Source organism: Elephantulus edwardii, unplaced genomic scaffold, assembly GCF_000299155.1.
Source record: "Elephantulus edwardii isolate Elephantulus edwardi_28Jun2011 unplaced genomic scaffold, EleEdw1.0 scaffold00164, whole genome shotgun sequence".
NCBI classification, from domain to species: domain Eukaryota; kingdom Metazoa; phylum Chordata; class Mammalia; order Macroscelidea; family Macroscelididae; genus Elephantulus; species Elephantulus edwardii.
Genome location: NW_006399914.1, coordinates 4524465 through 4537951, shown reverse-complemented (window position 1 = coordinate 4537951; position 13487 = coordinate 4524465).

Sequence of the window (13487 nt, the reverse complement as noted above, 5' to 3'; positions counted from 1 at the left end):
AAGCACTGTGGCATTTGGACAAGAACAAACTGGGAGGAGGGTAGAGAGAATAGTGCAACAATGAATGAATGGAAACCCAAAATCTCTGTAAATGCTTATGAAAATTAATAAAATATAGAAAAAAAAGAAGCAGGAATACCACAAAATGGATAAACAATAAAAAAAAAATAAAAGACAATTACTGTGTATAATTCTCGTGTATTTACTGTCTGTTTCACCAACTCCACCGTCACATCGCTAAAACACAAGTTGCTTGAAAGCAGCAGCTCTTCATTCCTACCACCTAGAACAGTGTCTGCCATATATGGCTTATAATAAATAGGTAAGGTGAACTGAAAGAACAACTAAAAAGTAATACTGCTAATAAGCAGTAAAATGTGAATTAATAATTAGGAGTGGTATCCACTTCTTAAACAACATGCCTCCGGAAACTCTATGAACTTTGATAAATGTCAACAGTTGTAGAGGGGCTTCAGACCTTTTGTTCTTAGGGTCTCTATGAGTTGTGCTCGGCTTGAAGACAATCAACAATAACAACTTTCAGTCTAGTGAACTCCGGAATGATGAGATTAAACCCAAATGAAGGTAGAAGGCAATATACCTATTCTCAAGTTTACTGATAAAGAATGCTGAACAGAAGATTTCAAAGGGCAACTTGAGAAAACAAAGTATTATAATGAAATGTGCAAAGACCTGGAGTTAGAAAGTCAAAAGAAAAAAAATATGCTTTGACTTTCTCAAACTGGAAAAGTTTAAGATTCAAGTTTTCAAATGACAAGAAGCATCAAGAGAGATGAAATAAATACAGAGTCACTGAATCAAAAAGAACTGGTTGATATGCACTCATTTCATAAGGTTATATATGATAAAGAACCAGTGATAGTGAAGGAAGAAATCAAAGCTGCACTGAAGACAGGGGTAAAAAATAAGGTTCCAGAAAATGGCAGAATATCAATTGAGGCATTTCACTCGTCTGTACAAAGATATTTGGAAGGCAGCTACCTGAACAACTGACTAGAAGAGGCTTGTATCTGTGCCTATTCCAAAAATGATGATCCAACAAAATATAGAAATTACTGAACAATAACAGTAATATAAATATACAAGTAAAATCATGCTGAAAATTATTTTTAAATGGCTGGAGCACTATTTGGATGGGAAATAGCCAGACATTAGAGCTAGATTCAGAAGCTGTGTAACAAGGAATATCATTGCTGCTGTCAGATGAGATCATGGTCAGAAGCAGAGAATACTAGCAAGTTACTTATTTGTATTTTAATTACAATGCAAAGGCATTCAATAGGGCATATCATAATAAATTATTAATAGCATTGAGAATAACGGGAATTCCAGGACATCTAACTGTGCTCATTCAAGACTTATACATGAGTTCTTCAAACAAAAGAAGATACTGAATGGTTTCAAATCAGGAAGGTTCTGTGTCATGATTGTGTCTTTTCTCAACATCTATTCAGTATGTATGCTGAGTTAATAATTTCACAAACTGGATTATATGAAGAAAAATGTGGCATCAGGATTGAAGGAAGATGCATAAAAAAAAACAAAACCAAACCCTGCATTATACTGATGCTAAAGCCTTGCTTGAAGGGAAAAAAAAACGACGTTTTTAAGCACTTACTAAAGACGTTCAACGGTTTTGGTATGGATTACATCTCAATAGCAATTGAAAAGAAATCTTCATAACTGAACCCATAGTGACTCAGCATGGAAAATGAAAAAAAGATTTAAATTGACAGGATTTAATTCTCTTGGGTTCCAATCAATACCCATATAGAGCACTCAAAAGAGCATTCCGGCTGCACCCTCTCCAAGACATATCTGTTTGTTCTCTTCGCTGTCCATGGGATGTTGAGCACTCTTCTCCAACACCACAGCTCAAAGGTGTTAATTGTTCTTCTGCCATCCTTATTCATTGTCCAACTCACAGATGCACAGCAAGTGATCAAAAAGACAAACGGATCTTGGAGAGGGTGCAGGCAGACTACTCTTTGGACAACGGCAAAGATAATGAGGCTTCATTTCATATACTTCAGGCATGTTGCCAGGAGGGACTATTACTTGGAGAAAGATGGACATGATGCTTGGAAATGTGGAGAGTCAGTGAAGGAGAGGAAGACTCACAACCAGGTGGACTGACACAATGACTGCCGCAATGCACTCTAAGGTGTCAGAAAGTATGAGGTGGCACAAGATAGAACAGGGTTCAGATCTTTTGTTCATAGGCTCACTGTGAGTTGTACTCAACTCAAACTAATAACAACAACAACAACCCATGTAGACAGCAGCTGAGAAATTCAAGTGGGCAATTTGCTGCTAAAGACCTCTTTAAAGACCTTGTAAGCAAGGAAGTGACTTTAAAAACTAACACATATTGAAGGCTGTACTTTAAAGACCTTGTAAGCAAGGAAGTGACTTTAAAAACTAACACATATTAAAGGCTGTATATGTTGTTGTTGTTATGTGCCGTCAAGTGGCTGAGATGCATAGCAACCCTATTTACAGCAGCTCTGAAGCCTTCCCTGTCCTGCGCCAGTCTCACTGTTTCTGTATCAATCCATCTCATCCAGGGTCGTCTTCTCCTGTGCTGTATATAGTCTTTGCTTTTCTGCTATATGCATTTCAGGCCCTCCTCATGTTCAATAAGCAAAATGCAGGTTGAGTCTTCCTCCAATCTTGATGTTAAATTCTTCATAAAGCCCAGCCTCTCTAATGACTTGCTCAGCATATAGAACAATTCTAAATAAAGGATACAGTCTTGATGCACACCTTTCCTGATTTTAAACCCTTGCTCTGTTTGGACAACAGCTTTTTGGTCTAAGTACAGGTTTCACATAAGCACAATTAAATGTTCTGGGATTCCTATTCTTCTCAATGTCAGCCATAATTTGTTATGGTCTACACAGTCAAAAACCTGTGCATAGTTAAAATACAGATAGACATCTTTCTAGCATTCTCTATTTTCAGCATGATCCATCTGACATCAGCAATGATGTCCCTTGTGCCACATCATGTCTACTAAATCCAGCCTGAACTTCTGTCAAGTCTGTCAATGTTCTTGCCTGTTCTAGCTGTTTTAATAATCTTCAGCAACATTTTACTTGCATGTGATATTGATGGTACTGTTTGGTGATTTCCACATGCTTTTGAATCATGTTTTTTTTGAAAACAGAAACAAATATTGATCTCTCCCAGTAAGTTGGCCAGGAAGCTGTCCTTTAATTTCCTAGCATAGATTGGTGAACATGTCTAGGGCTGCATCTGTTTGTTAAAATATGTCAACTGGTATCCCATCAATTCCTGAGGTCTTATTTTTTTTTGCTAACGCCTTCAATGCAGCTTGAACTTATATTTCATCAATATTGAGTCCTGATCATACACTACTTTCTAAAATGGTTCTGTGTCTGTCAACTCTTTAAAATTAGTAACTAAAACTTTAGAGATTTCTTATAAATATGACACCTTCCTGCCATATTTATAAACATGCACACACACACACACACACACACACACGCGACAACTTTTTCATTCTTTTGGTTACTACAACCTCTAGTGTGGTATGTATGTCTGATAAATACGCAAGGAAGGTGAGGAAACTCTAAAGGGTAAATTGACAATATTAAAGTGTGGCCAAAGGATGAAAAGCTCTTGACAGACTCTTAGATTATTACTGCAATTGGTATATTCTAAAATCAGGGCTGATTTCTCACCATTATTTTACATGAAATGTTGCAATAAATCTCAGAATGGCATTTATTATAGCTTATTTTTGTGAATAAATTTGAATGAAAAGGGCTTCTAAGTGAGGAAAAATATTGTTTTCAGTACATCAGTAAATATGGAAAAAAGACAATCATTTTCTCCATTTTATAAGAAACATAAATGCAGGTTATACACCTGGATTTCACCTGATGGTATGCATAGGAATCAGATTGATTACATCTGTGAAAAGAACCACTAAAGAAGCTCAATATCAGCTGTAAAAACTAGGCCAGGTGCTGATTATGGATCAGACCACCAACTACTCATATACAAATTCAAGCTGAAGCTAAGGAAAATGAAATCAAATCCACAGGAACCAAAATATGACCTTGAGTCTATCCCACCTGAATTTCAAAACCATCTCAGGAACAGGTTTGAGGCCTTGAACACCAGTGAGCAAAGACCAGATGAATTGTGGGAGGATAACAAAAGCATCATCCAGGAAGAGTGTGAAAGGTCATTACAAAGACAAAGGAGGAAGAAAAGACCAAAATGACTGTCAGAAGAAACTCTGATTATTGCACTGGAGAGCCAAGTAGAAGGAAGAATTCAAGATACTAAAAAGCAGAACAGAAGATTTCAAATGGCAGCGTGGAAAGACAAAGTGAAGAAATGTGCAAGGAGCTGGAGTCAGAAAATCAAAAGAGGCAAACTCACTCAGCATTTTCTTAAGCTGAAGTAACTGAAGAACAAATACAAACCTTGAGTTGCTATACTTAAGGATGTTTTTGGGTAGAATATTAAATGACCCAGGAAGTATTAAAAGAAGATGGAAAGAGTATACAGAGTCATTGTACTAGACAGAATTGGGAGACAAAGAAAATTTCATGGAACAACATATCATCAAGAGTCTATGGTGATGAAGGAAGTTCAAGCTGCTTTGAAGAAACTGGAAAAAAAATAAGGCCCCAGGAATTAACAGTATTCCAATTGACATATTTCACCTAACAGATGCTGCCCTAGATGTACTCACCAAGTTGTGTCAAGAAATCTTGAGGACAACCACTTGGCCTGCTAACTGGAAGAGATCTATATTTGTTCCTATTGCAAAGAAAGGTGATCTGAGAGAGTGTGGAAATTATTGAACAATATAATTGATATCAAATGCAAGCAAGATTCTACTGAAGATTATTCAAAAATGACTGGAACAGCACATCAACAGAGAACTGCCAGAAGTGCAGGTTGGGTTTAGAAGGGGTCATAGTACTAGGGATATTGTAGCTAATGTTAAATGGATCTTGGCTGAAAGCAGGGAGTACCAGAGGAATGTCTATATGTGTTTTATTGATTATGCAAAGGCATTTATGTGGGTCACAACAAACTGTGGCTGACTCTGAGAAGAATGGGAATCCGAGAACACTTGGTTGTGCTAATGCAAAACCTATACTTGGACCAGGAGGCAGTCGTCAGAACAGAGCAAGGTAATACTGCATGGTTCAAAATTGGGAAGGATGTATACCAGGGATGTATCCTATCTCCATATATTTTCAATCTATATGCAGAACAGATTACCCAGGAGGCTGGGCTATATGAGGAGAAGTGTGGAATCAGGACTGGAAGAAGAGTCATCAACAATCTGCATTATGCAGATGGCACAACCCTGCTTGCCAAAACTGAGGATGACCTGCAGCAATTGCTGCAGAGGTCAAGGACTGCAGCCTTCAATATGGATTGAGGCTCAATATCAAGAAAACAAAGAATCTCACCAGAGGGCCAATTGGCAGCATCAGAATCGATGGTGAAGAGATTGAGATTGTTAACAGTTTTAGTTTGCTTGGCTCCACAGTCAACACTCTTGGCACCAGCGGCCAGGAAATTAAAAGACGTACTATAATGGAAAAGTCCGCTGTTACGGACCTCTCCAAAGTACTGAAGAGCAATGATTTCACTCTGGAGACTAAAGTGTGCCTGATACAATCACTTGTTATGCCTAAGAGTGTTGGATAATGACTAGGGAGAATAGAAAGAGAATTGATGCCTTTGAGCTGTGTTGTTGGAGAAGAGTATTGAATATACCATGGACTGCTAAGAAAATGAACAGGTTCATTCTAGAGAGGGTTAAAGCAGGCTGCTCCTTGGAGGCAAGGATTCTGAAGCTTCATCTGACATACTTTCGACATGTTGCAAGGAGGGAGGGACCAATCCTTGGAGAAAGATGCCATGTTTGGGAGGGTGCAGGGACAGCACAGGAAAGGAAGAACATCTGAGGTGGATTGATTCAGCCACTGGAATAAATGGGGTAAGTGTGTTGGAGACAGTGAGATTGGCACATGACAGAGTAGGTTTAGGGCTATTGTACATAGGGTGGCTATGAGTTGCAGGTGACTTGATGGCACATAATAACAACAATTAGAAAAATAATTTCTAGTATTTTAGATATTTGTTTTAAAAATAATACAAAATATACTCACTATATTTCAGCATAAAAAATGAGGACATATGTGTTCAAAAAAAGTGAACAATAGCTATGGACATTCTGTCATGAAAGAGTATTTCCTATTGCTTGTGTATATGATTGGCAAAATATTAAAACTGGCTTAATAAAAACCCAAAGACAAATCATTAATTTGAATCTTGAATCATTTCTATTACAATCTCAATAAAACTATGCATACAAATTAATAGTGTCATAGAAATGTAAGATATTTTGGGGGAAGGGTGGGCAGGGAGAAAAGTGCAACAATGAATGAATGGAAATCCAAAGTCTCTGTAAATTTTCATTAAAATTAATAAGGAAAAAAAGGGGGAAATGTATTTTATAGAGAACTAGTCAAATTTTCTTTTAAAAAATGGTTGGTGCCAAGGAAAAGAGTAAGAGAATAGTTAAGTCTAGAATTAAAACCTAGGTCTCCATAGTCCAGAAACCATAATATCTCTGAATATATGATATTTAATAACATCCCAGAGAAGCATGTTTTAAAACAAATTATTGAAACAATTAGTAATTCTTGCTACCACAACTTCCTAAAATGAAAATGTGTATCATTTTCATAAACATTGTTCTCAAAATAACCTGCTTCTAATCTGCTAAAATTAGATAATCAGTTACTTGTAAGACAACTCTAACTCATAGCAAGCCCATGTGTGTCAATGGAATTTTGCAATATCAAGTTTTTAGTGTCTGACTTTGGAATGTTGCCAAGCCTTTCTTCAGAGGAATCTCTATATAGATTTTAACCTCCAACTTTTAAATTAGCATTGAACATGATAGTCATTTGCACAACCCAAGCAAGAACTTCTTCAAACTCCAAAACAAAAACTAATGGTACTTTCTTCTATTCTTTTCTTTAAGCAAAGCCTTTCATTAGGTTTTTTTCATATGTAAGCATTTTTACACATATAATTATTACTTTAAATCTTCTAAATATTGGGATAGAAAAATTGTGAGGTTTTAAGAATTTCTTTGGCTTTTATTGGACCTACTGGATCATGAAAATGTTTATATAGTATTTATATTTTCACATATCTCAAGCCATTTGAGTTTCTAATTTATTTTTATTGCATCTTATTTTTGCATTTAAGCATACTTACAATACAGTTTAGAGTCTAAATTATAAACTAACAGATGGTATTTCATGATTGACTCTTTTAAAAACTCTAATATATTCAACATTGTTTCTTCTCAAAGGATATTCTTCTCTATTCAGATAAACTACAGCAAACCAAACAGAAACATAATCATGTACACACATACAAATCCTTGACCCTGGCCTATAAGCAGAGATAAAATCATTACTGTTAGAATTATATGGACCAAGTTCACATGCTATATTTATTTTGGTCTCAGTTTACATATAAGTTCCTGTTCATCACCTTCTTTTTGCCTATTCATAGTAATTATCACAACACTACAATAATTACATATTTTCTTGTCCATCTAAAAAAGCAGCAGTAGCATTAACAAGTAATTTAGTAGAAATGTAGAATCTTGAACCCAGAAATATTAAATAAAAATCTATAATGCAAGCTGAATATAGTTTTAGGTTTTCTAGAAAACACTTCAAGAAAGACATCATGCTTGGAATGGCAGAGGGTGAGCGCAGGAGAGGAGACCCTGGATGAGGTGAATTGACACCATGACTGTTGGCAATGGGGGCAGGGTGTCAGAGACAGTGACATTGGCTCATGATAGGGCAGGGTTTATAGGGTCACTAGGAGTCACAGTCGACTCAACAGCATCATTATTAATACCAATAAATTTTATAATGACAATAGTGTGTTATATCTATTTTTCACAAACTTAAAAGAGTGAAAAAAAAAAAAACCCCAAACCACCTCAAGTGAAATTTATTTTAATAATATGCTTAACCCAGGGAGCTCTGGTGGCCTAGTGGCAAGAAACTGCATTGCAATCCCGGAGGTACGTGGTTCGAATCCACCAGGTGCTCTGCTAGAGAAGGAGGGGCAATCTCCTCCTGTACCAGTCAGACCAGATTTGACAGTACACACAAAAAAGAATAAAAAATAAAATTAAAAAAATATGTTCAACCCAATGCAGATAGTGGCCAACTTTTGGCATATTTAAACTGTCACAAATTATACAACCATCCATTTCTTTGTTTCATTTTTAAAAAATCTTTTAACCAAAATATATTAGTAATATGTAGTATATACAATGTTGCAATATATAATTTGCTGACATTATCATTCTCAGATGTTCACTCATAGATGTTTAATTTTATGATTTACTGCTCAAAATACTGCCACACATATTCTATATTTCTACACTAAATCCACCAGATGCTCTGCAGGAGAAAGAAGGCAAACAATTTCTGTGAGATTTGGCACACAACCTTCTGGAGTAAGGAAACACTGCATGGATGAAAATCAGGAAGGGTGTATGCCAGGGATGTGTCCTATCTCCATACCTTTTCAATCTATAAGCAGAACAGATCATTCAGAAGGCAGGGTTCTATGAAGAGGAATGTGGCATCAGGATTGGAGGAAGTCTTATCAACAACCTGCATTAGGCAGATGACACAACCCTGCTTGCTGAAACTGAGGAGGACCTGAAGCACTTGCTGCAAAAGGTCAAGGACGACAACCTTCAATATGGATTGAAGCTCAACATCAAGAAAACAAAGATTTTCAACACTAGGCCATCTGGCAGCATCAAGGTAAATGGTGAAGAGATTGATATTGTTAACAGTTTTAGTTTGCTGGACTCCACAATCAACACTCTTTGTACCAGCAGCCAGTAAATCAAGACATGAATTGCATTGGGAAAGTCTGCTGTCAGGGACATATCCAGAGTACTGAAGAATAATGGTATCACTCAGGAGACTAAGGTGCACCTAATCCAGGCCATGGTCTTCGTAATCAGTTGCTATGCATCAGAGAGCTGGACAATGACTAGGGTTGATAGGAGAATTGATGCCTCTGAGCTGCGGTGTTGGAAAAGAGTACTGAATACGCCATGGACTTCTAGGAGGACAAACAAGTTCATCCTGGAGAGGGTGAAACCAGGCTGTTCCTTGGAGGCAAGGATTCTGAAGCTTTGTCTGACATACTTTGGATGTGTTGCAAGGAGGGACCAGTCTTTAGAGAGAGTCATCATGCTTGGGAGGATGAAGGGACAGAGCAAGAGAGGAAGACCTCCAATGAAATGGATTGACTGAGTGACTAGGGCAGTAGTGGTAGGTGTGTCAGAGAAGATAAGTTTGGCTCAGGATAGAACAGGTTTCAGAGCTGTTGTACATAGGGTCACTATGAGTCACAAGTGACTCAATGGCTCATAACAACAACAAACAACCTCACAGAGGGGCAACAGTTCCATCAACAACATTCACAATACACAACCAACTCCCATAAAGTCTCCACACTACCGCAACTCTTGTTATTGTTAAGTGCCGTCAAGTCACAGGCGACTCATAGCGACTCATCCTCAACACTTGTGTGTCTTTCATCCTCTCTCCAGGTTCATAGGGTTTCTGGAGACAAGCTGTTATGGAAGTGGAAGCCACTCCTGCTTCCAAGCTTATTTTAATCGGGTAGTTTCACCCAAAACTGTCCACCATGGCCAACCATTAACTCATTTGACACATCCGCATCACAGTGTTCAGCCTCACAGCAACCACAAGTTACCACTGTATGGCAATTGGACACACCAGGGCTATACGACCTAGAGGAATGTTTGAACAGAAACAATGAAAGACAGGCCAGAGGGCCACAGATTAAAAGTCACCCACCTTTGGCTTGGTTGCATCGCTTTCAGTCCACTGGGCCAGCTGATCACTCTCTATGTTGATGTTAGTGTTGTTAAGTGCCGTCGAGTCCCAGACAACTCATAGCAACCCTATGAAGGAGTATGTCTCTCATCCTCTCTCCAGGTTCATAGGGTTTCTGGAAGCAAGTTATTGTGGAAGTGGATGCCACAACTACTTCTTATTGTACTGCTCTACTTCTAGGCAAGAAATCTATTGCAATGGTTACACAGATCTCACACAACCATTTTCACTATTATGGGTTTATTAGGGAAGTTAACAGCCCACAATATAGGTTGGCAGCAGGATACAATTCCTCAATTTGGACATATTTCTCAGGTGTGCCTTGCAGACTCTTTGACCTTCAGCTTCAGGCTTAGGTTAGTTATAAAGCTCTCATAGTCTTGTGACTGATGACAATCCTTTCCTCAGTCCCCCTTTCTCCCACAGTCCTCCAACAAGCTTGGGTGAAGGACTCTGGTTCTAGCTTCATGGGGCAGAATATTCAAGTCAGCTCTGTCTCATGTGGTTCTCTGCTGAGGCTACTGCTGTTTTCATATAAGTCTCAGTCTGATTGGCATAGGAATGTTTGGCCCCAAAGGACACATGTTGCATTTGTGGTTCCTTCTTCATTGTTAGTAGTGAGATTCCCATATTCTGCTACTAAACTTACTCAGTTCAAACCTTGTGGAATAGGAAAACTGACCAGTTCACTATGCGTACACAGCCTATATCATGTTCACACCGAGCCATGTGGTGAAAGTAAAAAAATCAAAGTCTAGGAAAGTAATTTTGAACATTAAAGTCATTATACCAAAAAGTATTAAAGAATCTTTTTTATGTACAATGTTTCCAACCTCTCAAGACCAATAAAGGTCAGATTTATGAAGATACTAATAATAAAAAGTAGTAATAAAACAGAAAAAAGTAGATATTCAACTTAGGTTAGAGCCAGCTTTCTTACAGTTGTCGAACTTTTGTCATAAATTGGGAATAGATCCTAAGTTTTAAAGGAGACTCATTCCTAATTATGTCCTTGAGAATTTGTAGGTAAGTTGGAAGTAAAACAAAATATACACTTATTTAACTTTAGTGCAAAAAAAAAAGAAGCCCTTGTGCCATAGCAAATTGAATATTGAACTGCTAATGGTAAGACTGGTGGTTGAAATTTGCCAGTTGCTATATAGGACTCCTGTATATATTTACGCTTGGAAATTTTATGGGGCAGTTCTATTCAGTTCTGTAGAGTTACTATGAGTTAGAATCAATTCAATTGTAATATTTGTTTTAGAACAAGAAAAGGTTCCAGGCCTTTTTTAATGATTTAAAATCTGTGCCACAAAGGAAGGTTGGTGTGATGAAGGTTTTGTTGTAAGTACAGACTTGCTCAATCATTAAAATGAGGGCAAATTTATATATTACCAAAAGGTAAATACAAGTTGTCAGTATATTGGATATTTTTAACCCAGGGACTGCCTGCTTGCCTAACATGTCACCAAGTCAAAATGTAGTCAATATTAAGTTCATAGGGCCTCTGTGAGTCATAGCTGACTCAATGGCACAAAACAACACATACGAAGATATATAGAGATAGAGATAGAGATTGAGAGAGATATGCTTTTATGTGCTGTTGAGTCAATGCAACTAATAGTGACCCTATGAACAACAGCCCTAAACCCTTCTCTATCCCGTGCCAGTCTTATTGTCTCTGATACACCTACTCCCATCACCCCAGTTACTGAGTCAATCCATCTCATCAAGGGTCTTCCTCTCTTGCACTGTCCCTCCACTCTCCCAAGTGTGATGTCCCTCTCCAAGGACTGATTCCCTCCTTGCAACATGTTCAAAGTATGTCAGACAAAGCTTAAGAATCCATGCCTCCAAAGAGCAGCCTGGCTTCATCTTCTCCAGATTGTAGTTAAGTGCCGTCTGTCATAAAACACTCATAGCAACCTACGAATGAAAGACCTGAACACTTGTAGAACTTTGATCATTTCTCTACATTTCCAGACACAAGTTATTTCAGGAGTGGATGCCACTCCTGCTTTGCTGTTGTTTTTGTTGTGTACCATAGAGTAGGAACTGACTCATAGTTGACCCTCTGCTCTCTGGTCGATTTTCAGAGGCAGTTAATCCCACAGGAGATTGCCCATCCTTCTCCCATGGAGCAGCTGGTGTCCGTGAACCGCGTGCCTTTGGGATTGCAGTGCAGATTCTTGCCACTAGGTCACCAGTATGATATGATAAACAAGTAAAGCATATAAATGGGTATACAGATGTTCACTATACTATTCTTTCCATTTTTCCGTATGATTGAAAATTTTCTTAATAAAACATTAGAGGGGTAAGTCTATTAGAGAAAATACCTGTTGTTTTGTTTTTTGTTTTTTTAGAAAATACCTGTTTACAGTTAAAAAAACATTATGGTTTTAATTATCACTTTTAAGAACCATGACCAAAAGATACCAAGTGAAATTGACACTAAAAAATCTAGCCAGTAATTCCTCTTCTTGGGTTTTCTTCTCTTACGTGAAAAATAAAGTGGCACTTTAGATAAACTATAGTATTGTTTTAAACAATGTATTTTTCACAACATTTTAAATGTATAGCAACAATGTGTTTAAGTACAGTGCATTGGTATATTCAAGGGAGGGATTGCTCATAACCATCACTATTTGCAAAAAACAATTCTCAAATTATATATATTAACTATGAAATTTATGGATTCATGCAAACAGAAATAGAGGTTAATACAGAATATGCTGTTTGAAAAGGATTTTTATTTAGACTTCTGCTAACAATTTTGTGTAATAATGCATTTTTTAAAAAATATTTTACCTTAAATTTTATGCCGAAAGTTGAAAAACTAAGCCTTTACACGGTTCACCTAATTTATAGTAATTTACTAACATTCACAGAATTGTTTTACTAACTACAAATATACACATTATACGTAAAATATATCCAAATGTCTTAAGTATATATACCGTAATGTGTGGGTTAAAAGCATATAGATATAATGGCAGAACTACTACTACCTGTCATATAGTACTGGCATGCCAAATCAGCCTTTTCTCGGCGAAAGGCTTCTGGTTCTGGGCTATCTTTATTTTTCTCTGAAGAAGGTGGTTCCAGCGTTCCAGGCAAGGGAGGAGATTGTCTCCTCGCCTGGGAGGCTGGAAACTGTTCTTATAAGTGCAAGGTTTCCACGAAATCAATAGGACAGGCTTAAGCTCAGTCGATTCTCCAGTTGCTAGGTTAAGTTGCTATGGCACCAACCGTCTCTCCGGAAGAGAGCATGATGCGCTCCCTTTTGACGTTGTAGTGATTCTTCTCCAAAGCGAGCACTTTGGTTCCGGGAGGAAACATTCAGCTCTACTAAGAACGACGGGAAAGCAAGAAGCTGGGAGTGACGCCTCCGCGCCGCAGAGGATTGTGGGAGGAGGTTGTCTCCAATTTCTCCTCCCCACTCCCCCCCTCCCGGCCAAGATGTCTGACATGGAG